Source organism: Salmo salar, chromosome ssa17 (genome assembly GCF_905237065.1).
Source record: "Salmo salar chromosome ssa17, Ssal_v3.1, whole genome shotgun sequence".
Lineage (NCBI taxonomy): Eukaryota > Metazoa > Chordata > Actinopteri > Salmoniformes > Salmonidae > Salmo > Salmo salar.
This window is the reverse complement of record NC_059458.1, coordinates 16,807,861-16,825,625: the sequence shown is the minus strand read 5'-3', so window position 1 is coordinate 16,825,625 and position 17,765 is coordinate 16,807,861. Positions and strand designations below refer to the sequence as shown.

Sequence of the window (17,765 nt, the reverse complement as noted above, 5' to 3'; positions counted from 1 at the left end):
GCCCAGGATAAAAGAGAGGAGAAGCGAGTACAGAAAGAACAGTATTGATTGTCTCCTAGCCTTTAGAAAACATATGTTTACTTAAAAGGAAAGAAGACAATCAATGTATTTCCCTATTTCATGTTGCCACTGGGGTGAAACTACAGCAAGGTTACACATTGATTCTTACCTGAACTCGAGCACTGAAACATCGTCTTAGATAACCTTCTACATGCTTTTTGCTGCTGACAATCTGCTGTGCTTTGTAATTATACGTTGTGTTTGTGGACCCATTTGACCCAGTCTATGGAGGGAGACCATCACAGTACATTGAAATGCAAGGTGTGTATACACACAGCTAAGCCGTGTTTAATCTCATTAATGCAGAGAGGCCACTATTGGTCCTGGGGAAATGTAATTTTGTTATCAATTTCCCCTAATCTCCACTGTGATAGAACAGGCTCAAGGGGACAATATTATTAAATGCAAGGGCTTTGGTGGGCAGTCCTGGCATATTAGATATATCATTTCCCTGAAGGGCCAAACACCCAAGTTAATTGTCAAATAAATGGTCAATTAGTAATCCATTCAGAATTCATATGGGACGGGTTACCTTAACAAGGTATATTTATGAAATTCAGGTAACACTATACATTAGGCTGCTCTTATACCCGTGTAGTAACACTGCAATTGCCCTAGTAACAACATTGCGGTAATGATGATCTTAACGCATACAGTATTTCAGCATTAGTACACCGATAGAAGATCCACTTATTGTTAAACGTCACAAGAGCGTCACAAGTGCAACTTAATGTAATGTGTTAACACACATCTAGTCCATGGAAGGGTGACACTGTGCTGACTTGATCATGCTTTCACGCCACTCGTTCCACACTATCGACTATGGACACACCCTGTTGTCTCCACAGCTCGATGCAGCAACCACTCAATGTTGCTTTCCATCCACACAATCCATTCGGACTAATTTGATATCCATCCTGTGCATGAACACACGCTGAGAGGAAGTGTCAAGGTTGCATTGCATGGCCACCAATCAGAAAGCATCTTTCTTCGTTAGCAGATAACAAGTTGTGAGACAACAAAGCCACGGTGTGCCAAGGGAAGTGATGTGAAATCAGTATGTGGCCTATGGTGAATTCTGTAACGTGTTTCAAGAACAAAACATCACATTCTGTCTTGATAGAGGCCTACAATGCAACGTTTCATGGACAAAGGCTATGCTATAGGTGGTTTATTGATTTAGCTTTTCGACGTAAAAAGAATACAGATAAAGTGCTTAGTTTGCCTTTAGTCTGAGTCCGAATCTGTTAAAGGCCCAGTGCAGTCAAAAATGTGATTTTTCTTCATTTTATATATATTTCCACACTATGAGGTTGGAGTAATACTGTGAAATTATGAACATTATGATAATGTCCTTTTAGTTTAAGAGCTGTTTGAAAAGACCACCTGAAATTTTAGCCTGTTTTGGTGGAATGGAGTTTTGGCCTGCCTGGCGACATCAACAGGTGGTAAATTAGTTTACACACTCTTCGAAAAAAGGTTTCTGAAAGGGTTCTTCAGCTGTCCCCATAGGAAAACCCTTTTTGGTTCCAGGTAGAACTCGTTTGGGTTCCATGTAGAACCCTCTGTGGAAAGGGTTGTACATGGAACTCAAAAGGATTCTACCTGGAACCAAAAAGGGTTATTCAAAGGGTTATCCTATGGGGACAGCCGAAAAACCTTATAGGTTCTAGATAGCATCTTTTTTTCTAAGAGAATAGATCAATTAAAAGGGAGTTCCCCTCCCTACTCAGACCACACCTAGACAGTCCTAGCTAAGTTATTGCTTGAGTAATTGCTCTTTTCTAAGAAGCTTTTTTTTGTTTCTTTTTGACCATTTTAATGAGAAATATCATGGTAAGGTACTTAATTGTTACCCAGAAATGATTTGATATTGAGATAAAAACGGCTGCATTAGACCTTTCAGACTTAACTGTTCAGGGTTAAACTATTTCAGGTGAAAGAAACCCATTGTTTGACTTCCCATTGAGATCCTTAGAACTTTTTGTTTAGTTTGGACCCTATTCAGAACTTTTGGAATGCAGAATTTAAGGAAAATTAGTCATTCGAGATTTTGATAGGATCCACGACTATAGCCTGGCTCGAGGGCGTATCAATGGATCACGCGACCTAATGGTCGCTCATCACCATTTTTAATTCCTCTGCCATAGCTACCCCATGTCCGCTCATGTAAAATGCATGACTCTGATGAATGTTCCTACGCCTTCATCTCTTAGCCCCATTATGCATTTCTCTGCCGTCTCTCCCATCTCTCTGTCTTTGATGCCTAAAGATGATACATAACTTTCGTATTAGCGAAGAGCGAAGTGAGATATTCCAGTTCTGAGCTAGCCGAGGGTATAGACCTCTTGTTCTCTGTTTTGAAGGAGAGATAAATCACGTCTATCCCTAACGGGCCGTCACATTACACACTGCATTACTTCTAGCTCCACTGTTAGGGGAACAGCGAGGTTAGAGTGACTGAGTTATTCATGACTTATTCATGAACTTGCATTTTTATACACCTGGATATTTTTGTGTGTGATGTTGCTTGCGAGGACGTATGGTATAGGTGGTAGCCCGCCTGGGAACTTAGTCTTCTCCCATCCATATTCGTCCTCTTTGACTTATTCTTTGAAGTCATTATAACAATGTTCTAAATTATTATAAGACGTGTTATAACTGTCTTATAAACCGTGTTGTATCGTATACGTTCAGATTGGCTGAACAAACGCCCAGTGCTCACTCCCCCACACTGGATATGAGTGATGCGTTCATTAGATATCATTTCTCTTTTTAATTATTTCATCTCTAATAACTTCAAGCGTCACAGCTTACATGGGCACTCGACAAATAGTGCCTACGTACGATGCGTGTTAAAAAAGGATTAGCTGGCTGTCGTAATGGGTTTGGCACATCACAGTTCTGCTGTAATCATAGTAAGTCATAGTAAATACATGAAACATATACAGTATTTATGTCACTAGATTGAGGATGCAGAGGATTATAGCACATCACACCATCACAGGGTCCAAAACCTTATTTCACTCAATATGTCCTTGCCGGAGTCTAGCTAGTGTCAGTGATGGCGAGAGAGGAGAGGACGTGTTTGACAGTTTGAGTTCTCTTTGTAATACTGTTCCTACTGTGAGCAAATGGTGATGCTGTGTGACATGCCAGTGTTGTGTGGTGTGTGTGTGTGTGTGTGTGTGTGTGTGTGTGTGTGTGTGTGTGTGTGTGTGTGTGTGTGTGTGTGTGTGTGTGTGTTTGTGTGTGTGTGTGCATGCATGCTTGTACCCATATGTGTGTGTGTCTGTGCACACGCACGTGTGTGTGTGTGTGTGAACTGGATTTCCCTTGTGTGACAGAGAACGACAGCTGAGTTCAGTGCCGGGCGAGGGGTGTGTGTGTGTGTGTGTGTGTGTGTGTGTGTGTGTGTGCGCGTGCGTGCGTGTGTGTGTGCGCGCGCGTGTGTGTGTGTGTTTGCCAACACTTCCAGCATCCCCGCAAACTGTTTTCACTGTGCAATGCACTGTTCACCGCTGGATTTGATTCAGCATCAGGATTTCCACTGAACCATAAATTCAGGATGCTAAAGATATTGATGTTGTATTTCCATTCATCTCTTGTAGGCTATCTCACTGGTTTGTATCCACTGGCAGAAAGGAGAATGCAGTCATCACTGGTTATAGTCATTATTGACCACTTAATTCATCCCTGAGCGGTCATTTCATTCAGTTTGTGTCCAATTATTGGTTATTGCCTAGCAACCACAGCCGACTCATAGGAAGTCCTTGAACAACATAACACAGCAAACAGAGAATGTCTGGTCCTTTCAGCTGATAAATGTTCTTTCTCTCTGTGTCTTCTTGAACCATGCAGCCAGGCATACCTGTGGAACTTGGTGATTAGATCTAAAATATTGGGCCATCCCGGGAAGCATGTGTTGAGATGCCAAATGCAAACACTGGTCGTATATCACTACAAAGAGTAAAAAATGCTCTTTAAAGGCCCATCTGAACTCAGTTAAAGGGGCAAAAGTCACCAAGTGAAGAAATGTGTTTGGGATTTGCCTGGAGGCCATGACGCCTTAGAGCGTGATGCCCCCGAGGCAGACGCGTACTTGTATTAAAGTGCCCTCCCTTTTCTGAGTGCTTTGTCAACAAAGCTATGCAGAGAGGTTTAGATTTCCACTCAGCTTTATTAAACTACCACTACCATGTGTAGGAGCTCCCCTGTCAGACCATACCAGTTCATTGCAGGAGGGAGTCGAGATAGATGTGAGTGGATGTTATGACCAGGGAGGAAGATGAGAGATGTTGATAAGAAGGGAGTGTGTGTGTGTTATCCATAGCGGCAGTGCCCTCTAAATAATCTGGTAACAGCCCTGGTTAGGCTTATCCCTTTAATGGGCTCACTTAGAGAAAAGAGGCCATCTCCTGAACATTCCAAGCATTCCACCACGTTAAAACCAAGGCTCCCAAAACACATCCTAGATAGAAATGTAGAGAAACCCCAAACAACAGCTTGTGCTAATCATGTTTGTCAGTTTCAACCAATATAATCGCCCACATCCGGATGAAAGAGCTGGCATTTGTACTTCGTACACTATGACTTTGCACTAAGGATTCCACAGTCATTGTGTAGGTTGACGATATTGCTTCCCTCTACTAATTCGATTGCAGTTCTTCCAGGAAGAACAGAGAAAAGAATAGAAACACAGCATCAATGAATAAAACCCTTTACATCGGAGGACGCAAGGTGCAACCTTGTTATAAATGACCTTTTTGACTTGTATAAGAGTCTCTTGAACACTGAGGAGGCTGAAGAACGCCTGTGTGCTGAGTGGCGTGCATTGTGTTATTACAGCCGAGCCGGGGGCTTTCCAGCCAGGCTCTGTGACTGGAGGTCTATCGTGGGCTTAATTAAAGAAAGAGTCTCTACTGTGGGTATTCATGTGCTTTCTGAAGAGGCCTCTCCACCCAACAGCACATCCCAAGGCAGCAGCAGCAGCAGCAGCAGCAGCAGCAGCAGCAGCAGCAGCTCTCCAAAGGTTGCAAAGAGAACTGGGTTTTTGTTTGATTTTCTTTTTACTCTAAGGGAAATGGAGGATATCATCTTACTCTGGAGATGGCCACTTATTTACTGAGGCTATTCTGGCGAAGTGTTTTTCCCAAAGTTAGAGAAACCTCTCTCCTGCTCAAATCTGCTACATAGTCTTTGTCTTAAAATGTACAATATATTTTTTTTTGCATTTGTGCAGACTATACGTCATGTTTCATCAAATGTGCTTAGCTGATATACTGTAAAAGCACATTTTGTGATGATACAAGAACTGATCAGTCTAATTTTAATGGTAGGTTTATTTGAACAGTGAGAGACAGAATAACAACAAAACAATCCAGAAAAACATTATAAATTGATTTTCATGAGGGAAATAAGTATTTGATCCATTTTTCCATTTTAGTCATTTAGCAGACACTCTTATCCAGAGCGACTTAGAGTAGTGAATGCATACATTTCATTTGATGCATTTTTAGTTTTTGTACTGGCCCCCCATGGGAAACAAACCCACAACCCTGGCGTTGCAAACACCATGCTCTACCAACTGAGCCACAGGGAAGGCTACAACTGAACCACAAAGAAGGTGTCTTTTATACAGGTAACGAGCTGAGATTAGGAGCACACTCTTAAAGGGAGTGCTCCTAATCTCAGTTTGTTACCTGTATAAAAGACACCTGTCCACAGAAGCAATCAATCAGATTCCAAACTCTCCACCATGGCCAAGACCAAAGAGCTCTTCAAGGATGTCAGGGACAAGATTGTAGACCTACACAAGGCTGGAATGGGCTACAAGACCATCGCCAAGCAGCTTGGTGAGAAGGTGACAACAGTTGGTGCGATTATTCACAAATGGAAGAAACACAAAAGAACTGTCAATCTCCCTTGGCCTGGGGCTCCATGCAAGATCTCACCTCGTGGAGTTGCAATGATCATGAGAATGGTGAGGAATCAGCCCAGAACTACACGGGAGGATCTTGTCAATGATCTCAAGGCAGCTGGGACCATAGTCACCAAGAAAACAATTGGTAACACACTACGCCATGAAGGACTGAAATCCTGCAGTGCCCGCAAGGACCCCCTGCTCAAGAAAGCACATATACATGCCCGTCTGAAGTTTACCAATGAACATCTGAATGATTCAGAGGACAACTGGGTGAAAGTGTTGTGGTCAGATGAGACCAAAATGGAGCTCTTTGGCATCAACTCAACTCGCTGTGTTTGGAGGAGGAGGAATGCTGCCTATGACCCCAATAACATCATCCCCACCGTCAAACATGGAGGTGGAAACATTATGCTTTAGGGGTGTTTTTCTGCTAAGGGGACAGGACAACTTCACCGCATCAAAGGGACAATGGACAGGGCCATGTACCGTCAAATCTTGGGTGAGAACCTCCTTCCCTCAGCCAGGGCATTGAAAATGGGTCGTGGATGGGTATTCCAGCATGACAAAGACCCAAAACACATGGCCACAGCAACAAAAGAGTGGCTCAAGAAGAAGCACATTAAGGTCCTGGAGTGGCCTAGCCAGTCTCCAGACCTTAATCCCATAGAAAATCTGTGGAGGGAGCTGAAGGTTTGAGTTGCCAAGCGTCAGCCTCAAAACCTTAATGACTTGGAGAAGATCTGCAAAGAGAAGTGGGACAAAATCCCTCCTGAGATGTGTGCAAACCTGGTGGCCAACTACAAGAAATGTCTGACCTCTGTGATCACCAACAAGGGTTTTGCCACCAAATACTAAGTCATATTTTGCAGAGGGGTCAAATACTTATTTCCCTCATTAAAATGCAAATCAATTTTTAACATTTTTGACATGCGTTTTTCAGGATTTTTTTGTTGTTATTCTGTCTCTCACTGTTCAAATAAACCTCAATTAAAATTATAGACTGATCATTTCTTTGTAAGTGGGCAAATGTACAAAATCAGCAGGGGATCAAATACTTTTTTCCCTCACTGTAACCTTAGATGGAAATTGATTTTCTTGTCTTTCTCAAAAGTACATTTTTAAACTGTGCCTTACACATCCGGTTCCAACTCTAAAAATAAGTGCCAGAATCTCTGCCACGGTCAGGGTGCTTAACTAGCCAAGCGCCCTGATTCATTCCATTCAGCCAAGGTCTTAAACTTCAATTCTTTCTGACTAATACAAGCATATTACATTCTACAGATTCTAGAGGGGAGGTGGCAGATTTGAACTTTTCAAGTGACTATGGGGAATGTGATCCAAGATAAGGTCAGTGAGTCACTCAATATAATGTAGAAGTTGAGGGAGAAGGAACGCCCTACATGTCTCCAGAAGTAAATGACTGGGGACAGAATCTTTAATCTAACCTTCTTTCATTTGGGGAGAGAAAACAGCATGCTACAATTAACTTTTGCTAGTGTGTGTGTGTGTATGAATGTGTGTGTGTTTGAGAGAGAGAGAGAGAGAGAGAGAGACAGAGAAAGAGAGAGAAAGAAAGAGAGCGAGAAAGAGAGAGAGCGAGATACCAAGAGAGATACCAAGAAAAAGATGAAGAGAGACAGAGAACTTTGGCAAGATTGCAATGAGCGTGAAAATTATAAGTGGGACAATACCAGGAAGGAGAGAAGATTATAAACCAGGATTGGTGATCGCCACATTTTCATTTCAGATGCCATAATCCCACAACAGGCATACTGTACTGTACCAACTGACTGCACAGCATGGGCTGTCCCTGCTCTAGCTACAGTACCTCCCGATTGGCTCATCTAAAGCAGGGCCGCCCACTAAGCTATTTGAATACAGAGTGGAGGGGGAGGGGGAAGGGGAGGGGGAGGCGGAGCGGTGAGCTAGATTCCCTCCTCCTGCCTGCGTGTTCTCACTGGGCTGGGGAGAGGAGCGGCTTTAGGGTGCGAGGAAATATGCCACGAGAGGCGATGTGACAGCCAGAGACAGACGCACACTGACACAAAGTTCCCGCAGTCGGACTGGAGTATAGCAGGTCTACTACTGCTGCAGCTGGTCTGTTGTAACAGAGAATGAAGGGCCTCTTCTGACCTGACGGTTCAGCAGCTCAGTTCAGCGCTCTCATTTCTTCTTCCTCTCTTATTTCACTTTGTTTATGGACAATGGGATTTTAACCATGTGGCAGGTAAGGTGGACTGTGATTGATTGTGTGGAAATGTTGTTGTGTGGTCCCTGAGGCTATGGGGTCTCTGGTTACTTAAAGCAGGGGTCATCAGAAGTTCTCTCCAAAGCTCTATACATCTAGTGATGATGATAGCACAGAGAGAGCTGAGTTCTAATCATCATTAACTGGGATCACAGTTATAGAGCTGATGATAGTATGACCATGAGGTTAAATAGGCTACATTTCCAGATGGGACTACCACCATATACTTGTGAGAGGTAGTTACTTTAGTGAATATTCTACTGTATCAATATAACCTATTAATCATCAGAATTTGAGTATGATGCACTTTACTTCAGCATCTGTGTTCTTGTGTTTATGAGACTAGAATAGGTTTGCTGTTTGGGGTTATAACATAAGTAGTTGTTGTAGTGCTTTGCATATTCAGATGAGGGGACTGTGATATGTAAAATATTTTTAATAGCAGGAATACAGTGGGACTCCTAAGGGTGCACGTCGCGATTGTATCAGTGCAGGGAGTGATGCCTCTGTTCGCTTCCACAATCGTTTTCGTGTGACCTAATTTTGGGACGCTGATGAGCTTTTGTCCTCTTAGCAGACTCTATGTGAGTGGGTGAGAGATATCGGTGGGGTGTTCGCAAAGTTAGTGTGGTGTGAGAAACCTGAACTGTTGGGCTTTTTAAAATAAATCATGGAAGAGAATGTCACACACTGACTATGCGGGCGGCATGGGTGGGGAGGCAATTGGGAGGATGGCATGTGTGCGTGTGTGCGTTTGTTTATGCCATGTATTTCGGAGTTCCTCCAAATCCTCTCAGCATACTGCCGTCAACATGGTGTGATACTGATCACACAGAGTAGGAGGGAAGCAGAGGTCACATCTGCCCATTCAGCGACATGTCCTTTCCAGCCAAACACGCATTTGACAACGGTCTGCTGAGGACTCCTGAACCCTAATCACAAACCTATCATGGTCACTTCCCTTCACTTACTGTATTGTGGGTCAAAGGCACAGAGATGCCCCTCTAACCTTCTCTCCCCTGGTTCCAGATCTATTTGTCCATGTTTGGCATGACAATGACCATATGAGTTGACAGACAGCACAAACATATCTTGGATCAGGCTTTGCATTTATTGTCTTTGATCATGAAGGGAGAGCTGTGATTTCAAGATATGGTTGATGCTTTGTCAACCTGTTATATAAAGCGGTCCACAGTCGACTTGGTCAGTGGAGACGACTGCTTGAGGACCATAGTCTGATAAGCTCTCGTGGGGCCACTTTGACCTGCCATAGGACATGACAGACTGTGGGAATGAGTCACTGTGACTTGCTCTGTTTGTCACTGGGCATAAATATAGCAACAACAGCATTGTCTGTTTGTCTCTGTTTTCCTGTCTTTGATGTACTTCTGGTCATGTTGTGTGTCTTGTTGATATAAGGTAATTAGATGGATGGTGACTTAGCTGTTATCTTTGAGTTAGTAGTGGCATATTTTCAGTTTATTACAGTTGTGCTGTTTGCTAATTGCAATCTGGGTATCTCCCAGCTGGAAAGGAACCACAGACAGTTTTTTTTCTTCTTTTCTGCGCCTATGCTTATGCGTTCTTTGATTATTTGGTCCAATAGATGCATTAACAATATGTCCATGGTAACTTCTTCTGCAATGAGCCTTTGACAACGAGAGACTTGTTTGGGATTTTGGCTCTGCCTCTTCGATCAGGGAAGTTGTGTGGACAGGAACACAGTTTTTCAGTTTCCAGCGATCAGTCATAGTCATTCGGCACAGTAGAGCGAGAACAATTGAAATAGGAAAAGTGTGACTTTAGTTTGGTGGTTGCCATTTTGGGGGAAATGATGGAATGTGTAGTGATGAGAGCCGTCTCTCTCAAGATCCAGAGAAGCAGATGCTCAAATGTATAAGGATGTGTCCTTCTGCACGTCTGCATTGTTGCCACCAGAGAGCATTCTTTCTTGAAACGTTTTACAAAGTCACTTTGACGATCATTTTTGTGTATAAATTGAAGATATTTTTAAAATGTATATATCTTTTTTTTGATTATTATTATTTATATATTTTTTTTAGGGGTGGATCAGCTTAATATTGCAGAAAGATTGTTGTTTCCATCAATGTAATTGTCTGCACCATTTCCAATCCCCCATATCTTTTTTTGGTAAATATATATATCCATATACATACACGTACATACCCATACATATGCATATGCATATGCATACGTAAACATTCATACATATACACATATATACATACATACATACATACATACATACATACATACATACATACATACATACCTATATAGATATACTTTTTGTGGAATATACCTTTATTATTCCCCGCAAACCCTACCAAATTGAAGAATTTGACAGTCCTCCCATTCATATCACAAGAATGGACAAACAACACTATTAAAACAGGCAAGAGAATAGACAGGCTTGTGCATCGTGCATGGTACATTGCCCAGAAAACCCTGAAGAAGAAGGCCCTGCATGCTGAAACGTTGGTTGTTATACCCATTAAATGTTTGGGAGCATAATTAGTGTGCAACTTTCTTTCTTTCTTTTTATAGTTTACCCTCCGGGTATGTGTCAGCTTATGTCTTTTACTACAGAAAACTCAATAAAAGGTGTAGTATTTGAAGTGTGAAACATAAACAGATATCACCTACACAAATGCTGCTTAAACACCTCCCGTAGTGGTTTCATAGAGCTTCTAACTTGATCCATGTGTAGGGTGTTATGTATGCTGTTATGACCTTATACGATTGTTTACCAGGTCAGTTCAAGCATGCCAAGAATAACCTGGGGTCAGCCTCTTGGAGTGTAACTGATGGAGCAACCAATGACTTGTAGTCTAACTGACATGTCAGGACGAGGGCCCCCAATCCCATGACTGTGTCTGCAGTCTATAGCGACACCTTCTGCTGGTAGAAAAGGGTATCAGTATGACTTGATGATGCGTGTCAGAGAGAAGATAACCACACACACACACACACACACACACACACACACACACACACACACACACACACACACACACACACACACACACACACACACACACACACACACACACACACACACACACACACACAGTTGCACACACACACAGTTCAAAACACACACACAGGCACACACACACACCAGCCGCACACACACACACACACACACACACACACACACACACACACACACACACACACACACACACACACACACACACACACACACACACACAGGTGTATTTTCACTTCAGGACACTTGTGCCTGCATCTTAGCCACATCAGTATTTAGCACAAAACAAAAAACACACACACACACACACACACACACACACACACACACACACACACACACACACACACACACACACAGTTGCACACACACACACAGGCACACACAGGCACACACACAGGCGCGTACACACACACACACACACACACACACACACACACACACACACACACACACACACACACACACACACACACACAGGTGTATGCACACACTCACACAAACGAGTGCACTCACACACACACCTTTATTACATTCCCACCTCTGACCTCTATGTCTGTTAAACTCAGTACCATAAGCTTCCTAGCTCCATATAACATTCCATAGACGCCAGGTAAAGTTTTCCCACTCTCTCCGACCGGCACTGGGTCTTTGACTCTGCCAGAACTGGCTGATGAGTGGAGAGGCATATGTCACCCCTGACCCCTCTCTCTTCCCCTGTCACTGACTGACACTTAGCCATGTCAGTGGAAACTAAAGCTGGGTCTTGAACAGTATCACAGAATCACATCAACAGTCTCAGCTATTCTGAACGGGAGACAATCACACACATTTAATACACTGTCATGTAAACATGCACACATACTTGCATAGTCGCTTCATAAGACATGTCTCTCGTCATCTGTCTTGGGATGTAAGGGAGTGGAGCGAGGGAGAGGGGAACGATCCTATACAGTATGATACATTATAGATAAAGGATTTGTGTACTATTTACATCACACAGGTCATATAAGATGTCTCCACCGTAAACTGGATAGACTCCCGCTTTCTACACAAACTCATAACCTCACATATGTGACTCGTTTCAGGAAATGAGGCGTATGTCGTGGGTCACTACTTCACGGGAGAGCCATTTTTTATGCAGACTTGCTGTGCAAACATGCACTCACACTTAAGCATACAGGCACGCAGGCTCGCGCACAGGCACACGCAACGCACACACACACACACACACACACATATGCTTGCTTGCTCGCACACACACGCATACAGTACACACATGCGTCATTGAAACTTTTCCATCTGGCCCTGTCAGCTTTATAAACACTATTATATAAACACATTCTTCCATTCTTCCCCAATCTGTCCCCAACACAAATGTAATTTTTAATAACATTTTTTTATTTTTATTATTCCATATCTGGGTCAGTCAGGAAGGGGGAGCCAGATGAGGATCATAGCCAGAGAGACCCCCTGAGTCAGATGTGCCAATTTAGGGTTCCAGGTCCCCCCCAATCGCCCGGCTCGCACCCCAGCCTCAAACACAGCGTCCAATCCCATTAGTCGTGACTGACCCGATCTTCAACATGAAAGTCTCTGATTGGTCACAGACACACTGGCAGGAGCGGATTATGGATAAACAGGCAGGGTGTCTGGGGCCGAAACAAAGACAGGCAGGCCGAGATTGAGGGGGGCAAGAGGCTAAATGCTAACGCTAATGAGTCTGACGGACGGTCTGGGGCGGTCATTAGAGGTGATTAGGGGGGCACTGCATGCGACGGTCATGGGGAGAAGGGGAGAGAGAGAGAGAGACACTGGGTAACAATACACTCTATAACTGGTGTCAGAACAGTGGAGGGACTGGGGCTGTGGGACTGTAGCTGTGACAAATCCGTTTTTATGCCAAGACCAGAGGGTCCAATTGCCATTTAGTAGTGGATATTTTCACACTCTCAACAATGACTTTGGAAATATGCCTACAGTATATATTGACAACAAAAGCAGACATCAGGGGCATGAAGACCAGGCACCAAATGTTATTCTATGGTTCAAAGGGTGGTGTCAATTTCATACTCAATAAAAAATCTACAACTTCAGGTAAATTGTATGGGGGGGGGGGGGTCAGCTCCTGAAAGAAACTTTAGGGTCAGGGGTTAATCTCAGATGCTCCAATTTTGTGGGTCTGAAAGAGAATGTTGTTACTCTTAACATCCAATCCTCTAATCTGCCTTTAGGTTATTAAACGTGTTTCGAGAGAAGCAAAAAAATTCAAAAGTCCTAGGTAGCTACAACAATTTTTTGTTATTTTTGGCCGTGGTTAGGAAACTATAGATTATGTCGTGATATATGAACTATGGACATGTGAGCGTTGATTCTTGTTAGATACTGTATAGAGATTATAAAACCATAATTATTAATTTGTATTTTTGTCCCTTTTTTCAACTCCAAAATAATGCAACCATTTTTTTTTACCATTAACAATTGCAAAATAAAACTGATATTTGAAGTATGTATCTCACATCTAATCCCCAAAAATTACGCGAGATGTAGAAGAGATGTTTGTATTTACGCTACCTATAAATGGTTCATACTTTTGCCCTGAAAGTATGAACCATCTCCATTCGTGCATCTCCTCTCATTTTTTCACCCGTCTCAGTTCATTTGGAAATGAAAGTGCATATGCATACACACACTGATTATGTTAGGTAGGTCAATGCCTTTGACCTAGTTTGAGCGTTGCGCTCCATGGGATGCCACAGTCGCTCACGTCAAGCCACCGGATAGACAATATTCCCCTCCATTTTGTTACAGCAGCTTTCTGCTGGTTAATTTTTTTAATTTACATTTTATTTTAAGTTTCAGCTGTTCTGGGATAACAAGCGTGGGATTATAAAATGGTATCCACTGTATGGGATCTCCCTTTTTTGATAGTCCCATTGTCCTGAACTGAAAGGGAATCTTGACCACATATTATTGAATAAGGGGTGTTTTGTTTGGCTACTCTAGCTACAAACATTCAGTAGGAGACTTAAGCTTACTATGATAGCATAAGGGCTATTTTTATATCCAATTTCAATATACTGTAGCTTAAAGGCGTTAACCAATCTCCAATTGAATACTTTTCCTTTTTGTCTCAGAGCATCTGATCTTTGCACCCTTATACATCATATTGTCTTCCCCTTTCATCTTTTCATCCACTCTTCATGAAGTGACTGTTTTTAGAAACTGGAGAGAAAAAGGATCTGTTTAAAATTTAACAGATCAAAGATAGTGAAAAAGCCACAACCTCTAGCAACTGAGTTGAATTAAAGATACAACCAGTGCCTCCACACACAGACAAGATATCCAGCGAGGCACAAGGGGATATGCATAGTGCTCTAAATCAGGGGTTCTTATACTTTTTTCAGCCTGGGACCCAAATGAGAAATTCAATGTTTTTCTGGGACCAGAAAGAATATGTTGCAATTTCATAACACATTTTGCCACGGGGAAGAGATATATATATATATATACGTACATATTTTTTTGCAGTTTTACAGCTAATTTCATGCAATTCTACACATTATGCCATGTTAATATGATATTAGAGTGAGGGGGAATATCAAAATCAAAGTGGGACCCTTGGAGTTCAGGGCCCCTGGGACCATGGCCGGCATCAGTATTTTGCCACGATAACAACTTTAAATAGCTGGCTAGACTAACTTACCAATCAAAAAATTGTTAGCTGATAAGGCGAATTGAGTGACTGACATAACAAGAGAAAAACTGCTGATGCACAACCAAATTTAGAAATTGCACCATGTATTCTACTATTGTAACTCTCAACAGTAAGTTCACCCCCCCCCTCCCTCATACTTTAAAAAAGTCTACTCTAAATGTTACTTGGGACCATATAACTTACTCACAGTTCAGGCAAATTTAGCTGAAAGTGATAAAGTTTCCTTACCGGTAAATCCATTTTTGTTGTTGTTAATGGTTAGGTTTCAACTTGGTATGAAGATTTGTGTAGCCTCGTCTTCAATGGCCATGTTTTAGTCTGGCTATGGCCTAGCTGGCTGTCAGTGTGAGTCTACATTCTTTGTACCTGTCCCCACCTGGCTTCAATTGCCAAGCCAGCAACATTTAACTTTCTCAACCAAACCTGCCTAAGGCACCATGTTAGTTACAACAGAAAGGGTTAATGCCATGACAGTTAGCAAATGGAAAATACTGTAATTCAACTTGCGACTCTCTCCAGTCTGCATATCAGCACACTAACATAACTCCACATAGTATTTGATTGATCTTAAAGGTTCAGACTCAGTTCAACTACTAACCCTGCCGATTTTAATTGGACCACAGCTATAAATGAGCAGAAGAGAGAGAGAAGACAATACCCTCTCCCTCACCCCCTCTCTGCCCCTCTCTTCTCTTCTCTCCCTCCTCCACTGTGAGGTCCGACAGATTGCAGTGTCACTTTTTGTCTGTGAAGTGGGATTGTCCACAGAGCTAACCGCTCTAGTGAACCGCTCTAACTCTCGCTAACTTTCCTGGAATTGTCGGGACAACTCTGTCCTTTCCTGTTGTGCTTCTGTGGCTCCTGTGAAACTCCTGTGAAACGCTGGTCGGCAGCTACACTAGACGACTTTGCGTATTCAGTGTGTGCGTGAGGAGGATAAGGGATAAGCAGGCAGCAGAGTGATGCCTGCTGTGGACCGGTGTTCCACCCCGCTGTGTCTCCATGCTCAGGGATCTGTCCTCTGAGCTCCCTGCTGCCTGTGTTTCTGATTCGGGCTCTTCAGCTTCTGTAGCATCATCCTCCTCCTCAGTAGAGATGTCTGCAATGCTGAGTGCACGGGAGCGAGATCCATCGGTGGGTACTGAGCGGGTAGGCTAAAAGGGGATCCGCGTGTTAAAGAAGGGCAAAGACCATGGCAAAGTCTGACGGCGGCTCCACTTCAAATCAATTCAAATTTTATTGGTCACATACATGTGTTTAGCAGATGTTATTGCGGGTGTAGCGAAATGCTTGTGTTTCTAGCTCCAACAGTGCAGTAATATCTAACAGTAATATCTAACAATTTCACAACATATACCAATACACACAAATCTAAGTAGAGGAATGGAATTAAGAATATATAAATATATGGATGAGCAATATCAGAGTGGCATAGACTAAGATACAGTGGATAGTATAGAATACAGTATATACATATGAGATGAGTAATGCAAAATATGTAAACATTATTAAAGTGACTATTCTATTCCATCGTATTCTATTTATTCAAGTTATTACTTGCTTTGGACTTTTACCAGAGGAATCTATTCAGCTGTTTCATGGTATATCTGGTGTTATTAGGTTGAGAGCAGACACTTTGACATGCAGTCGCACACTTTAATGGTGTACACTGAAGTCAAGGGATTTTCTTCACTGAGTTCAGGGAAACGATTGGGTCACTGCAGTTGTCTCTGATAGCCAAGTCATTGTTAGTACGGTGCGCGCTACATTGATTTATTCAGTTCGGTATCCGGTCAATTAATCTAGGCATGTTTGGTGTACGTGTTTTTAAAACGTATGACTTATTACACAATGTACGATCCTTAATAAGGAATGTGTGTTGTCACTACAGCGTCTGTCCGATGACCGACGGTTTAAGCATTCTGCAGTTGACATTCAGTGGACTCAATTTCCCAGATCAGAGGAATTCAGAGACCATTCAATGCTATATAAGACGTGTTGTGTCTGTCACAGTTCCAGGGGGTAGGGGAGTGGCGTTGCTTAGCAGTCTATTCCCACTTGGAACTAGGTCAGAGAGATGTATAGTACTGTACATGCTGGACACACGAGTACAGAAAACAGTGACATCTGTTGAAAATACTACACTCGGGGACATCCCTGGAAAAACTGCTTTATTAGAGGAAGGATTATTCTTTGACTTTGAAGGATTATTCACTTATTGACATAAGACTTTGAAGAAGGGTTCAAATTGAACCGTTCGATTAAATCAGGTCAGCATTACCACGGTCACGTAAAATCACGTAATGGTTCTGGGTAGCTGTAAAATCATGATATTTCCAGGTAGACAGGTCCTGTTTCCTGTGCTCTGCTCAGCATCAGTTTATTGAAAATCATTTGCCCCTTGCTGTACTCGGCCAACCGGAAGTCTGAGGGTACATTTTCACTGCCGCAGGATTGAGAGAATGGCATGGCGTCGGGAGAGTATTGGCACACGCCACCTCAGACAATGGCATGAGTGTTTAGCTGACCTATCTAGACAGCGTTATGGGTTTCAGTTCTCTGTTCTGATGAGTGATTATCTGCATTCAGCATCAATTGTGGATTAGATAACCCACCTGGAAGCCTACAAAAATGATATACAAATGTATATTGCCAAATGTATTGTGTAATGTATTGAGTTGTGTAACCAGGTTTCGATAGAAGTAAAAAAACATCCCTCCTTATTGGTTTTGACAAGGGCTCTGAGTCACCATCAGTCAGTGTTTTACAACTTGCCATTACTGAGACAGATGTTTTAACA

The 17,765-nt window shown here is 42.6% G+C and overlaps 1 protein-coding gene across 2 annotated transcripts in view; it reads left to right on the top strand.

Annotated features, from left to right (window-relative positions):
- Positions 1–17,765, top strand: part of LOC106575281 (E3 ubiquitin-protein ligase Midline-1) — a 60,896-nt gene that overhangs the window by 12,583 nt on the left and 30,548 nt on the right. Inside the window, exon 1 of one of the 2 annotated variants that reach the window (XM_014151708.2) lies at positions 7,927–8,213. The exons of the other annotated variant lie outside the window; for it this stretch is intronic. The gene's annotated coding sequence lies outside the window, so the exon portion shown is untranslated. Of the gene's footprint in view, positions 1–7,926; positions 8,214–17,765 lie in introns of those variants that run through there. 2 annotated transcript variants of the gene reach the window in all.